The 16,392-nt window shown below is 41.5% G+C and overlaps 1 non-coding gene across 1 annotated transcript; it reads left to right on the top strand.

The window, feature by feature from the left end:
- The first annotated feature begins 7,827 nt into the window (after nucleotides 1–7,827).
- LOC114817540 lies at nucleotides 7,828–7,965 on the top strand. Its single transcript, XR_003765403.1, has one exon. It is a non-coding gene; the product is annotated as a small nucleolar RNA SNORA7 (small nucleolar RNA).
- The last annotated feature ends 8,427 nt before the right edge of the window (nucleotides 7,966–16,392 follow it).

The following is a 16,392-nucleotide window of genomic DNA, read 5'->3' as shown; positions in this document are numbered from 1 at the left end:
ACAGGCCTGGTAGTCAGAAGGCCCTAGGTTCTAATCCCAGCCCTGCCACTTGTCTGCTATGTGACTTTGGACAAGTCATGTCACCTCTCTGTGTCTCAGTTACCTCATCTGTAAAATGGGGACTAAGACTGTGAGCCCCATGTGGGACGGGGAATGTGACTGATCTGATTTGCCTGTATCCACCCCAGTGCTTAGTTTCAGTTCCTGACCCAGAGTAAGTGCTTAACGAATACCACAGTTAGCATTATTACATTTTATGATAGAATGCGATTAAGCAAAAAAAAGTGAAGCCTGAGAATCTTTAAGACAACTAAGGGTTCTGCATGCTGAAATGTAAGGAATTTATACGTTAATCTTGTGAGCAGTCGGAAGTAGCATGTGGAAATATTGTTCCTCTGTGAAGTAGAACACTCCTCTTTCTACTTGCTTCAGCTGTGTGGGCCATTTTCCAACATCCATTATATTCCACAGCTCTGGTATGGAGCCCAGAAAAAAAGTTGACCTTTCCGGGAAAAATGTAACTCCTTTCCCTCTAAAGTCAGATTTTAAAACCTTTCGCATCTCTTAAGTAGCTTAAAACTGGCTCGAACAAGATTTCATTCCTGATAAAAGACAATAATAAGAAACTAGAAACATTTCTGACTCAAATTCTATGTTTAGTTTCATAGCGATCACACATTAAGGGTCATTATTTCCACAAGAGCCACAAGAGCATTGGCCAACTTCATGTTAACTGTTATTTATTTAGGACTGAGTAATTGTAGAATATATTTTTAATTATTTATTATAGTTATGGCTGACCTATCTAGTCAAACGAAGCGGAATCGATTATCCGATTAATTTAGGAGAGGAAAAAATTTTCATAAATTATGATGGTCCTTAGTAAACAAGCAACTCTCTCCTTTAGCTGTTAACACCTGACTTTGGTGATAGCTACACATTTTGCGAACAGTAGAAATAGGTCACTAGAATCACATGATGTATACATGCAAATGAACAAATTCAAAAATATTCAGCGTACATTCCTCTACCCTTTATATATGTTTTGAAACTAGAAAATGTAAAGCAAATGTGTGCATTTTGAACCCTATTTAAGTTTGTGGATGACTTGGTCATCAAGCATCTGGGAAAATATTAAGGAATTATTTGTAAGATTGAACCTACTAGGACAAAATGATATGAATTATTCAAAATGATATGAATTAGCGTGGCATGAGTTTGGGAGTCAGAAAGACCTGAGTTCTAATGCCAGCTCTGACACATCTGCTGTGTGACCCTCTGGCATGTGTCTGCCGTGTGACCTTGGGCAAAAGTCTCTGAGTCTCGGTTACCTCATCTGGAAAATGGCGATTACGACTATGACTTTGTCCAACCTGATTAGTTTATCTCTACCTCAATGTTTGACACATAGTAAGCGCTTAACCAATACATCATTATTATCATTATTATTATTCCTAAGCTGAAGCAGGAGATTTTACTAGACTTACTCTTCACTTCAACTTGCCCGTGACTTGCAAGCATCCAAGACAGAAACCCTTTACAGACTTTGGCACTTGAGAAAATACTACCAGTTAGGCACGGGTTAAGCTTAAAGAGACTTGGCAATGAATTTTGACTTATCAGCTTGAGAGCCCTTAGGTGACTGGTCTGGTTGCAGTGATTTCTAGATCAGATCAATTAGTGGTACCTTTGAGAGACTTTCTGGAATGTTCTCTATGAGCTAGGAATGGTCTCCCTTTCACCCCCAAATTGGTAAGCATCCCTGGAATCTCTCCCTGAATAGTTTTCACTTGAATCTGACTGAAAAAGTGCCCATCTGTCCCATTTCCCGATGACAGACATTGTCAAAACAACCCCTAAGTCAGTATGATTTATTTTTTTTTAAATGGTTACCTGTTAAGTGCTTTATTCTGTGCCAGTCACCGTGTTAAACACTGGAGTAGATACAAGTTAATCAGGTTGGACACAGTTCCTGTCCCATGTGGGGCTCTCACAGAAAAGTTGACGCTTTCTCAGATTATCAGAATTATAAATTTCAAGCTGCCTTTGACAGTTGAGGTACAGTTGACAATGATTATTCTTGCCCTAATCCATGGGTCTTAAGTATGAGGAGACTGGAAAGAGGAAAATGGAATGGAAGTTTGGAATTAACCATTCTTTATCATGCAAAAATGAATTGCCTCATCAGACATGCTTAATCTGGTTTGTCTGAGAATAAATCTCCTGTGCAAAGTGAGTATTCTTAGAATAATATGGCTGGAAGAGTTATCGAAAGACAACCTGGTACCAAGAACCTGAAAGACGTCTAGGTGTTTATTCTTTTCTGGAAACTGTTTAGCTCTGGTGACTCCATTATGGCCTACTGGGGGGAAGAGTTGTTCAAAGCATCCCGATGGTCCTGTTGAAGGTTGGCAAGGTAAATGCAGGACGGAAAAGAAAAACTACACTTCCCAGGAAGCAAAGAGGTTGATTTATGAAGTCTTTCAACCACAGTAGGGAGTTGTCCTTGGGGAAAAAGCCAAGCCCCCCCGAAGTTCTCTCGATAGTGGGGAGAAAGATCTGGAGCCCCCTCTTGAGACTCCGGAAACTGATTGAGAGGTAGTCTCCCACAACTTCTGCAGAACTGGGTCCAAAAGAGTAAGCCTTTACCGCTTAATTAAGCTCACAGAAAAAGTAAGCTAAGAAAGCCAGGAATGGTCATCTGCCAGAGATTTTCCGCTGTAAATCAATTATGTAGTTTTACATCTTTGTTTGAATTTGCTTTCTTTCATTCTTTTCAATTGCGTCTCCAGTATAAAATATTACTTCTTAGGAAATACTTATAATCAGAGTTTTATGGTTCATCAAAATACTCAAGAAGACTTCCCATTTAGATTCAATGTCCAGAGTCCATAGCTCCTGTTTTCCATTTGAAAGCCTGGTCTGGTGAAGGACTACTAAAAGTTCACATTCAAAGTATCTCAGCAAGATACGTCTTCTCTAACGAGATTCCACAACCTCCCATGGTAGCCTTCCATGTTTTATCACCCTCAGAGTTAAGATACTCTTTTTTTATATCCAACTAGTCTGTCTTCGTTTAAGTCTAATTTCCTCTTATTTAGTCCTCAGTGGATATTAAAATCAAATAATCATTATCATCCAGATGACAACCCTGCACATATTTGAAGACACTCCTTAGCTTTTTCTCTTCTAGGCCAAGCAACTCAAATTCTTTTACTTTTTCCTAATAAACCCTATTCTACACCCCCTTAATCATTTTTATTGTTCTTCCCTGGGCCTTCTCCAGTTTCTCTATACAGGATGCTTTCTAAAGTGTGGTAGCCAAAACTTGATGCAATACTCTCAAAGATTCTTCTCAACTTTTGCATGTTTTGCACCTAAGTCCATCCAAGTTTTAGGGTGACTTTTTCTTGCTGGCATATATTCAGTTACTGATCTCATATTTTGACCCTTTGTCTTCTCTCCCATATCTAGCCGCATTTCTCCATTCTATAAATGTAGCGGTGTTTTTTCAACCCTAAATATACTACCTCGCCTTAACAAACTGCATCCTGTTTTTGCTTAGATTATTTTATTTTTAATTTCCATCTTCCAAAATGTCACAACCTCACCCAACTTCATATTTTCAGTACATGTATTTGATTGTATTTGTAAACATTGCTTTCCCGAGAAAGTGACGGGGAGGGGTATTTGAAGGAAGATCCTTTAGATGGTCCTAGAGATTCTTATGATCCTGGTTTTCCCTTGTGCCTTATGTCTGAGCTGCTCAACTTTGGGCTGGAATCTAACACTTCAGTGGCTATTTTAAACCAGATACCGCTGGCATGGATTCATTTCACATTGCCTTTTTTGACTGCATCTTCAGTAGAAGTGAGGGAAACATTATTCTTTATTTTCAGTACTTTAGCCTGAGTACAGAAGTAATTAAGTAGTGAGACTAAAGTTTCCTGAGCGTGTAGAAATTGAAGGAGAATTCCCTAGTTTGCCAATTTGGTTGCCAATGAGTTTACTTTGAGGACTTAATGCTATTTCTAGGTGGGGTATTAATGAGGAAAAGAGGAGGACATAGAGATTTAATGGTTATTGGGGGGAGAGTAATGGAAAGCTTCCAATATTTTTCCACTGTGATCAGGGTTCCTTTTCCAAATAAGTGTCATATCAAAATATGGATCATCCCAGGCAACATACCAAGCCTCAAACCTATTTCAGAAACAGCTCACAGGTGACTTGCCCCTTAGGATGAGAGACCTCAATCAAAGGCATTTATTGAGAGCTTGCTGTGTACTAAGCGCTTGAGACCTTATATAAAGATGCATCAAGGATAAATGTCCTCCCTGTTGGAAAACATTCTGTGACATCTTACAACAAAGTCAAGGTTTATGAATATGTGGAAAAAATTGGCATGCAGACTGGAAGCCGTGATTATAGGAAATTGCTTTATACTTCATGAACTTTAATATCAATCAAGGGCACTTATTGTGAGCTTATTTTGCGCAGAGCACTGTACTAAGCACTTAAGAGAGTACGACAGAATTAGTGGACGCATCCCCTGCCCTTAACGAGCTTACGAAGACTTGGGTGACCGTAGGAGAAGAGCTCAAGGTTTAAAGGAGACGCCCCGATATACTGTAGCCTTCATTCTGCTGTCATTTGAATTGTAGTCAAGAACAATATGAGAAAATCCAGTGCAATGATATTACTAGAAAGAATTTAAAAACCATCACTTTGGGCCTCTCTGCAGTTGCATTTAATAATAACTTCGTCTTCTTCACATCTGTGGCCAATGAACCACAATTATGGAGAGGGTACTCTACAAGTGACCTATTAAAGACTTGAAAAAAATGGTTTGTGGAATTAGCTACTAATCCAAGATATGCATGCCTTCATCAGTCTGCAGCGCGGCTCAGTGGAAAGAGCACGGGCTTGGGAGTCTGAGGTCACGAGTTCGAATCCTGACTCTGCCACTTGTCAGCTGTGTGACTGTGGGCAAGTCACTTCACTTCTCTGGGCCTCAGTTACCTCATCTGTAAAATGGGGATTAACTGTGAGCCTCACGTGGGACAACCTGATTACCCTGTATCTACCCCACTCCTTAGAACAGTGCTCGGCACATAGTAAGCGCTTAACAAATACCAACATTATTATTATTATTATTATCATTATTATCTACCTGTTCTCCCGCCTACTAAGACTGATGGAACCGATAATATTGTATCTATCCCAGTGCTTAGTACAAGGCTTGGCACAAAGTGTTCAACAAATAACACAATTATTACTACTGAATGTATTATCTGGGTGCTGCATTTATTCTTAGAATCCCTATTTCAGGTGAATAGCTAACAATGAAAAAAGCAGTGGTATAGTTTAAAAAATCAATCATATGTTTGAGCACTTTCTGTCTACGGAGCACTGTACTAAGTGCTTGGGAGAATACATTACATCAGAACGGATACCTACGTTCCCTTCGCACATCGAGCTTTCTGGTTGATCTTTAAAGCACATGTTGTGTAAGACTTCGTTCGAATTCCAGGGTTCTGGCTCAATTAATAGAGCAGAATATTCTATAGCTCTTAAATTTAATGAGATTAAAAAGGAAATATAGCAAGTTCAAAATTGCTGAAAGTCAGGCTCTTGGAAAATAATGTTATATGAAAGCCTAACATATTCCTTGAGACAGTCACTTCCATTTGCCAACTTAATGTTTCAACCTTCAGGTTTAAATTATCGAACCAGTTCACAAAATACGATTGCTAGTATTGTAGCTACACGGTCTGGAAACTTTCTATAGTGCAGGAAAATTCAAAGTTCACCTTCTAATGCTAATACTTATTAAAAAACAAAACAACACCGAGTTAGATTTGGAATTTCCTGCATTCTCCCGTTTGTCATGCAAATATTCAGTTCTGTTCTTTTTATGATAATGCAAAGTAAAGTAGTTTCTTATAGTAACATTGTAAATCATTTGCTTTCTATTACATGCAGCTGGTTTTGTTACAGTAATGATTCTGTATGAGTCATTTTGCAGAACTCACAGGAGGTAATGAAACATTCTTTTCCAAAGTTCACAAATAATTAGTAGTCACAGGAAAATGAGATAATGCCTAAATGGTATTTTAATATGCTTTATTACATAATTCTTTTCAAATCAGCTTACATATGTAGAAACTAATTCCTGTTTACAAAGTGACTTTTTTTTCTTTGCTCATGGAGGCAATTGTTTTTATCTCCCAGAAAATCCAGAATCAAAATCAAAACCAGCTGATATAGTTAAGAGGGTGCCTTCCTTTAGCTTATTCAAAGGAATACAGGATGAACGGTAAGAATTAAGTAGACCGCAAATGATTTTGTCGTGTCTGGTTTGTATTATAAATGAACGTTTCACTGCTGGTTGTTGTTTCAAAAATATTGCCAGTATTTTTAATATTCATCCCTGTGATCTAATATAAACTATGGCCTACTAGTTTAATCTATTGTTAGTCCATGATTAAATCTTTTTTATTATAGGCATATGCTAAAAAATATTTCTCACTGTTTCTTTGGCTCTCTCTCAAGGAGCAGTGCTGTTAAGTTGTGTCATGAAAGCAGAGTTTTTTTTAAAAAAAGCCTATCCCCTTTGCAGTTTTCACATACTAATTTCACACCTTGGAAAAAGCCTAACCACATCAAGTATGAAATATCTACCCTCAGCAAAGTGACTTGAAAAATGTTGCATGGAGATGGAAAAACAGTGTTGCGAAAAGTTAAAATTGTCTAGTTTTGTTTGATTAGTGCCTCAAAAATATTGTGTCAAGGAGACCTGAAGGAGTAAAATCTGCCGTCTAAAAGGTCATCAGAAGAATGAGCTAAGTTCTGTTGTTGGCTTGGAAGGGGCAGCCATCAGTCAGTCAGTCATTTGCATTTACTGAGCACTCACTTTGCGTAGAGCGCTGTACTAAGCGCTTGGGAGAGTACAATGTAACAATAAACAGACACATTCCCTGCCCACAACGAGCTTACAGTCTAGAGGCCAGGGAGTCCTGTGTTGGACACACAGCTTCCTCAGGGGAGTCATTAATGATATCTACGGGCCAGACTGAGCAAAAATATGTCAGAAAAAGCTAGATGGTGCCATGAATCGTTCAAACTGTAGAGTCCAATAACTTTTCAAAGGCTCTGAGGGACTCCTGAATCCTTCTACCAAAATATTAATAATGTTTGTATTTGTTAAGCGCTTACTGTGTGCAGAGCACTGTTCTAAGCACTGGGGTAGATACAGGGTGATCAGGTTGTCCCACGTGGGGCTCACAGTTTTAATCCCCATTTTACCGATGAGGTAACTGAGGCACAGAGAAGTGAAGTGACTCGCCCACAGTCACACAGCTGACGAGCGGCAGAGCCGGCATTCGAACCCATGACCTCTGACTCCCAAGCCCATGCTCTTTCCACTGAGCCACACTGCTTCCCATATTCTATCACGAGAAGCAGCGAAAGAGCCCGGGCCTGGGAGTCAGAGGAACTGAGTTCTAATCCTAGTCAGGCCACTTGTCTGCTGTGTGACCTTGGCCAATCACTTCACTTCTCTGGGCCTCGGTGTCCTCATCTTTAAAATGGGGATTCGGATTACGAACCCCGTAAAGGCTGTGGACTGTGTAACGACCTGATTAACTGGTGTCTGCCCAGCCCTTCCACTTACGGGACAAGGCCTGGCACACAGTAAGCGCATAACAAATACTACAAAAAAAAAGCAAAACTGGGAAACGGTATTACAAATTGGGTCAAGCCTGGCTAGGCGTCAGATCTCGTACTAAGTGCTGGGGGTGGGGGGGGCGTTCAAATATATATATATATAACCTCTCAGGTTCATATCTGGAGAGTTTTGAGTACTCTACCAGTCTCAGCTACAGGAGGGAGAGGCAAGCAGAGACAGACCCATTCCATTCCTAGCTTGGGCAGTGGCTAGCGAGTAGAAGGCAACCTGCCACAAGTCAAAATTCACAGCAGCGGCATGGGAGAAAGTCGAGGGCGGAGACTCAAGTTTACTGCACAGAAGAAATTTTTACCAAGAAAACGCTATGGATTCACCACCAGAACGATTCGATTGCAGGTGGAAATGGGGCGTTCCGGGAGAGACGTGTCCACGGAGTCGCTATGGGTCAGAGATGACTCGGCATAAGACAAGATGAGGTTATAGAGATCCATATATATATTATATATATATATGATTAGAGAGAGAGAGATAAGGGAGAGGTCTTTCGTATTCGAAAAGAGCACCACGGATGGTGTTCCAGAAATGAAACAAAGTTGTCTCCTTGCCGCTCCCAGCGTGCCTGGTGCCCACAGGGCTATGAGGGACAATAATAATAATAATAATTGTGGTATTCGTTAAGCACTCACTATGTGCCATGCACTGTACTAAAAGCTGGGGTGGATACAAACAAATTGGGTTGAACCCAGTCCCTGTCCCACATGGAGCTCACAGTTTCAATCGCCACTGTACAGCTGAGGTAACTAGGCCTGTGATTTGCCCGTGCTCACTCAGCGGACAACTGACAAAACCCGAATTAGAACCCATGACCTTCCGACTCCCAGGCCCGTGCTCTATCTACTACGCTGTGGAGAGAGGAAGGATGAACAATTAATTTAAAGCTGCCGGAGGAGAGAGTTAATGTTGAAATGCCCCCAGTGAGGGGAAATCCTCTTTCTAGGGGAACAAGCTCCCCAAGAGAGAAGCAGTGTGACTTAGTGGAAAGAGCACAGGCTTGGGGGTCGGAGGTCATGGGTTCTAATCCTGGCTCCGCCACTTATCAGCTGTGTGACTTTGGGTAAGCCACTTAACCTCTCTGTGCCTCAGTTCCCTCATCTGTAAAATGGGGATTAAGGCTGTGAGCCCCATGTGGGACAACCTGATTACCTTGTACTTACCCCAGTGCTTAGAACAGTGCTTGGCACGTAGTACGTGCTTAACAAATGCCATCATTATTGTTATTATTATCTGTAAAATGGGGATTTGGATTGTGAGCCCCATGGGGGACGTGGATTGTGTCCAACATGATTAGCTCGTATCCAACCCGGCGCTTAGTACAGTTCCTGGCACATAGTAAATGCTTAAAGAATACAGTAAAATGCCATAAGTTAATGGAAGGACTGTGGGTAAAGAGTGGAGCATATCTAGAAACAATACAGGGAAGATCAGCAGTGTGGCTCAGTGGAAAGAGCACGGGCTTTGGAGTCAGAGATCATGGGTTCGAATCCTGGCTCCGCCACTTGTCAGCTGTGTGACTTTGGGCAAGTCACTTAACTTCTCTGTGCCTCAGTTACCTCATCTGTAAAATGGGGATTAAGACTGTGAGCCCCACGTGGGACAACCTGATTCCCTGGTGTCTACCCCAGCGCTTAGACCAGTGCTCTGCACACAGTAAGCGCTTAACAAATACCAACATTATTATTATTACAGGGATAGACTTGCCGGTGCCAAGTGGAACCTCACTGAGAGGGAGGTGGAGTTGACCATTTGCGAACTCACTTGTGCTGTCCCCATATCGACCATTCATTCATTCATTCAATAGTATTTATTGAGCGCTTACTATGTGCAGACCACTGTACTAAGCGCTTGGAACGTGCAATTCGGCAACAGATAGAGACGATCCCTGCCCATTGACGGGCTTACAAGTTCGCAGCGGCGAGGAGGAAGGTTTTTACAGAGAAGAAACTCATCTGAATGGTCATGTCAAGCGTATATAACACATAAGTTCATACTCATCCATTGCAGTAGTTGGTGTGGACAGAGAAGGAGGTGACCAATATCTGGACACTGGACGGTCCTCATGTTAACCGTGGGGATAAAACGTGAGCCCGGGTGGAGAGTCCGGGTTCTGGGTTTCAGCTTCGGAAGGTGCCGGGTTCTTGTCACCTGAGTCTTAGGTCTCTTGGTCTTTGGGTCTGTCAGTAGAGTCAGTCAGTCAGTCAGTGCCTGCAGAGCACGGAACTAAGCGCTTGGGAGAGTCCAACAGAACAATATAACAGACACATTCCCCGCCCACCATGAGCCTGCAGTCTAGAGGGGGAGACAGGCATTAATATAAATAAATAAATTACGGATATGTAAATAAGTGCTGGGGGGCTAGGAGAGGGGATGGATAAAGGGAGCAAGTCAGGGAGATGCAGAAGGAAGTGGGAGAAGAGGAAAACAGGACTTAGCCAGGGAAGTCCTCTTGGAGGAGATGTGTCTTCGGTAAGAGAAGGTGTGTTGCCAGGTCTGTGGAAGAGCCAGGCAGTCAATTCAGGCAATTAATTCACCTTTAGTCACCAAACAGATGTTGCCAAATGCCGGATAAATTAGAGCCGACCCGGGCCAGTTCTTCACGACGCTACCTATATTGAATTTCTTTTCGAATCATCTAGACGGCCAAGTCCTCTTTGAAGACAGTTTTTCAGTAGAAAAACTCCTCCCTGAGTATGCACGGGCAAACCCGATGACCAGTGATAGAATTTTAGGCTTTTACATCCTCCATTTCGTCTCCTCGTGCCACTTTGATCTCTCCGGTTTGCAGCTACTCTCGACTCCAGGCCATCTTTGTGAAACCCAGGTATAATGTGGTCTTTTCTTTTAAGGTGAATTCCATCCCAAAATGCTAGCTGGTGGCTAGTTAGGTGTCTAGCAATGGAGCTCCGGTGGGAACCATGAAGAAATTGGCTGGCTCCGTGAACCTTTTTCAACCTGGCATTCAAGTTAGCTTCCTGCTACCTCCAAATTATTGCGGTATATTGTAGTACGATGGGCCAAGCACTGCACTTAACACTGGGGTAGAGACAAGATAACCAGGTCAGACACAGTCCTTGTCCCACCTGGGGCCTCACAGGCTAGGAGGAAGGGAGAACAGGTATGCAACCCCCTGAGAAAGTCAAATGACTCGACCAAGGTCATACAGCAGGCAAATAATGTTGGTATTTGTTAAGCGCTTACTATGTGCCAAGCACTGTTCTAAGCGCTGGGGTAGATACGGGGTAATCAGGTTGTCCCACGTGAGGCTCACAGTTAATCCCCATTTTAGAGATGAGGTCACGGAGGCCCAGAGAAGTGAAGTGACTCGCCCACAGTCACACAGCTGACGAGGGGCAGAGCCGGGAGTCGAACCCATGACCTCTGACTCCGAAGCCCAGGCTCTTTCCACTGAGCCACGCTGCTTCCCCATGTTGGGATAAGAACTCAGGTGCTCTGACCTCTAGGCTACTGTTTTTTCCACTAGGCCTAGCTGCTTCTATCTGTGTTTTTCTTGCATCCCGATTCTCTCCCATCTATAATATAATCAGTACACTTACTCTATGTGTACTGATAATTTCAGTACACTTCCTCTATGTGTACTGATAATTGGCCAACTTTTACACTATGCCCATTCTCCCACATGAATCCCACTAGCTCTTACTACGAGGGCCAGGACGAGGGCCAGGACCAAAGAGCAGAGAGGGAAGCTACAAATGAATGGCCATCGCCTTCTGATGCTCGACTCTCAGATGAACCGTAACAGAAAACAGGAACTCGGGCTTAACCACACCATCCTCCCTCACGGAACAGGAGTGTCACACGTTAAATATACGTAGGATGAAGCTTTGCCTTCGTTAACTTGCAAATAAGTAGGTATTCCTACTGCAAGAGCCTTTATTACCCAGTAAAATGCAATGTGATACGTTTATAGGAAAGAAGACCCAGAAGTTTCTAAACTTTTACTATGCCAGAAAGATGCGTTGTATTTCATGGATTCTGTGGAACAAGCTTACACAGATACGCTTTTACAAGGTGCTACATCCACCTAACATAATCAGAAAGTAAAAATGGGGACTGAGAAATAATGTCCAGATACATTTAACGTATCTAGGCAATCAAAAGACAAAGCTATTCAATTTGAAACATTTTTTTTTCCTGGGGGAAGTTCCTCAATTTGTTTTGGATGTGAGATGATTATAAGTTTATTTTTAAAATGTCGCTAGCTGGATTCAACACAGCTAGTAAAGCCCGGGGCAGCATTTCGGTTCTTCTAATGCAATAACAAATAATCATAGAGACATTGGAATTACACGATAGCATTACGGTTTTTTAAAGGGAACGACATAAATAGGAATTAAACAGCAAACAGCTGGCATTTTGTTATCCTGGTGTTGGGCAGTGTTAGCTACTGCAAGCTTTCTTAGGGAGAGGCTTTTCGATGCCAGGTACTCTGGAGTTCTGAACTACTGCTGAAATAAGATCCTCCCATTGCACCCAGATATTTACATTTTGAAAACTAAGCTGTCTTCTTGTAAAAAATATACAGAATTTGATCCTAAATATACAGAAACAAATCGTAGGAGGACAGATCTCTTAGGTATCTCTTTATGCCAAGCAGCTGACATCACTTTCGACCACTTTTCGATGTGGAAAAATGTATCTGGTTTTCTCTGATTCTTTCACAATCAAGAAAAATAACTGTTGACAGAAACGGACACATAATCAGGTGGATACGATGTTGAAAAGAAATAAAATGAATCAGCACTGCAGCTTAAGAACCATCGCCGCATATAAACTTTCTAAAACATAATCTTGAAGCATATACAAGAAGTCCTCGATTTAAGATGGTTCCAGTTACGATAAATGGTGCTTACAGCACTTCAAAATTTACATCCTATTTCAGCTTTACAACACATCAGTTTCGACTTTATTGCGCTAGCTTGGTTTATGATCCTAGCTCCCGGGGTGTGGGCCATGGGGAGGGGAAATAAAATATCCTGCAAGGGAGCTGTGGGGAGATGGGGAAAGAGTGAAAGAAAAATTGTGATAGGGAAATGAAGATAGGGAAAGGATTATTTGTACTCAGGTGGAGTCACCAGAGAAATCGGGAAAATCCGTTTTATTTCCAATGAAGTAGAAATCGGCTACCCAAGCCAGGACCCTCTTGGACACTTCATTCAATCATATTTGTTGAGTGCTCACTGTGTGAAAAGCTCTGTACTAAGCGGTTGACACAGTATACATGTTGTAATTTAACTTTACTTTTCAGCTATTATAGATTATGGAGGTAGTCACCTAATTTTGGTAAAAATCAGCTATCCAATTTATATCTTCCATTTATAAAATTGTTCCTCTGATTAAAGTGACTCTAATCAGAAAGTTTTGACATGATCCAGTTTTCAGGAACAAATTGTGTCTTAAGTTTAGGACCGCTTGAACGCTATTCTGAAGTCTACCTAGTAAAAGATTCCTCTAAAATCAGCATTTAAATGTGTTTCCAAGCTGATCAAGAAGTTTCTGATTTTTTTTTTGATAAATTAAATTTTTCTCACCTTATAATGAATGCCACCTTTTCCATTTAAAATGATTTCAAAATTTTAAAAGGATCTGAAACCTGTAAACTTTGTTTTTGAATTCCCCACTGAAACATGTCCTTGACCAAATCTTTGGATTTCTAAAGAACACAGAATTTGAATGATTGATTTTTTGGGAACTGTGTACTCTATTAGAAACATCTGTAACATAGTGATGTGTTTCATAATAGTTAAATTGTTGTGGTGCATTTAATGTAGCTACTATGATGATGTTTGATCTCTCTTTACTGTTCTGGAATCATATTAATTGGATATGGCAAGGAACTGGAAGTTAGAAAGAACCAAGTCAGCACTTTAGTTTCCTAAACATCCTCGGTAATAAAATGCCGCATATCCACAATTGCTGCCATTTCACCTGTTTTGAAATTGGATATCACCACTGTAGTCGTTCAAACTGAGAGCTATTTATATATATATTTTTTAAGTTTCTTGCCTTCAAACAATGCCTTCTTTCCTCCATCTTATCCAGTGATGATAAGATCTCATCTACCTCAACAAATTATTGGGATAAAATTCAGGTTAAATTGCACTCTTCAGGATGTATCAACTCTGAATATGGTTTGAAAATTATTATTATTATTATTATATATTGTGTTTACTATGTTGTCAGGCACTGTTGTATGCACCGAGGTAGATACAAGTTTTTGGGGATGGATGCAATCCCTGTTCCACTTGGGACTCCCAGTCTAAGTAAGAGGAGGAACCGAGATTGAATTCCCATTTTACAGATGAGGAAACTGAGGCGCAGAGATGATAAGGGACTTGTCCAAAGTCACACAACAGGCAACTGCAGAGCCAGGATTAGAACCCAAATCCTCTGACTCCCAGCCCCGAGTTCTTTCCAACTAGATCACGCTGCTTCTCATTGCTCTTTATGCACCAACCTTTCCAAGATCATCTGTCTATTCGTTAGGTAGTATTTATTGAGTTGCTTACTATGTGCAGCGCGCTGTACTGAGCGCTTGGAATGTACAATTGGGCAAGAGATGGAGACAATCCCTGCCCATTGATGGGCTCACAGTCTAAACGGTCTAGATAATTCAAGGCAAAAGCAGTTTCATCTGAAATATCCAGTAAATATAAGTTAAAATTTAGTAGCTGGCCTGGGGTAGCTACCTGTTGTGCTCCTTGAAGACAGGAGTAGCGTGTTTGGCTTCTGCTATGCTTTCCCAAGCCTTTAGCACAATGCTCTGCACTCAGTAAGAGCTCGATCAATAAATACACTGCTGACAGTACATTCATTTTCGAGTTTAGATGTTGATCTGGGATACCTTCTTTTTATAATTCATGAAGTTCAACTCTTTTTCCTTCCATTCGACCTTCTTTCATGGGGTCGTAAATTTAAGCTGCTCTTGTTGATACGCGTTTCTTAATATGTGTTAAAAAGTGCAAGGATTCCTGCTTTCTGTCTACTTCCCTAAAAAAAAAAATAAGGCCGAGTTACGCCTGGAAGAGAAAATGGCGTGTTCCACATTTCCAAAGTTTCCATTAGAGATAACTACATTTTCCTTGTCCCATAGAATAGTCCACTTGCTGTTTCTTAATCTATTAATCTCCCCTTCTAGACTGTAAATTCGTTGAGGGCAGGGAATGTGGCTGTTAACTTGAACTCTCCCAAGTGCTTAGTACAGGGCTGAGCACACAGTAAGCGCTTAATAAAAATGATGGATTGATAAATGAAATGAGCAGTTGCTAAGGGCTTGCTGCAGTCAAGGTCCACTCCTGATTTCTCTTGTTATGGGATGGGAATGTTTCTGCTAATTCTGTTTTACTGAACTCCCCCAAGAGCACAGTGCTCCACACATAGTAAGCACTCAAAAATTATGATTGATTGATTGGATTTCTCAGCCTAAGCGCCGAACAGGAGGCAGCATGAAATGTACCAACCTTTTTCTTTCTTTTAGCTTGGAATGAAGAATGGGTGCCCATGAGCTCAAGGTGGAGAGAGATGTTAATACAATTGGTAATCGATCAATCGGTCAATCATATTCATTCATTCATTCAATCGTATTTATTGAGCGCTTACTGTGTGCAGAGCACTGTACTAAGCGCTTGAAAAGGACCATTTAGCAACAGATAGAGACAATCCCTGCCCAACAACGGGCTCACAGTCTAGAAGGGGGGGCAGACAGACATCAAAACAAGTAAACAGGCATCAATAGCATCAATATAAATAAACAAAATTATAGATATAGGCACACTATTAAGATAAAGAGAATTATAAATATGTACATACATACACAAGTGTTGTGGGTCAGGGAGTGGAGTAGAACAAAGGGAGCGCGTCGGGGTGAAGGGGGGAGCAGAGGAAAAGGGGGGCTTAGTCTGGGAAGGCCTCCTGGAGGAGGTGAGCCTTCAGTAGGGCTCTGAACGGGGGGAAGTGTGATGGTGATTTACTGAGCGTTTACTGACACTTTCCCAGCCCTCAACAAGCTTAAAGTCTAGAGGGAGAGACAGCTATCAATAGAAATGAATAAATTATGGATATGCACCTAAGTGCCGTGGGGCTGAAGGTGGGTGAATGAAGGGTGCCAATCCACGTGCGAGGCTGACACAGAAGGGAGCGGGAGAAGAGGAAATAAAGAGCAATAGTAGACAATACAGAGTTGGGAATTATACACAATCTCTGTCCTTCCGTTAGCCCGCGATCGAAGGGGGGCTCACAGGCTAAGAGGCTCAGAATCTAACAATCGGTACTGGTACATCTCCTCCCCAGGACTCCTCCGATACCAACGGCTCTCTCTCCCCTTTACCGCCATGCGGCCCAAATATAGGGCTGCCTGTCAATCAATCAGTCAATCAGTTGGTGATATTTTTTGAGTGCTTCCTGTGTCCAGAGCACCGTACTTAGTGCTTGGGAGAATTCCAGTAGAACGGAGATGGTAGACACGTTCCCTGCCCATAATGTTCTTACAGTCTACTTTACTAGGCCCTACATTTTCACTGTGCGTCAGATGTAAATAAAAATATGTTAAAACACGATTTATTACTCCGTAGGGAGACGGGGGTTAAATTTGAAGGACCGAAATATCATCGACCAATCGATATTTATCGAGC

Source organism: Ornithorhynchus anatinus, chromosome 16 (assembly GCF_004115215.2).
Source record: "Ornithorhynchus anatinus isolate Pmale09 chromosome 16, mOrnAna1.pri.v4, whole genome shotgun sequence".
Classification (NCBI taxonomy): Eukaryota; Metazoa; Chordata; class Mammalia; order Monotremata; family Ornithorhynchidae; genus Ornithorhynchus; species Ornithorhynchus anatinus.
This window is presented reverse-complemented; position numbering and strand designations above follow the sequence as displayed.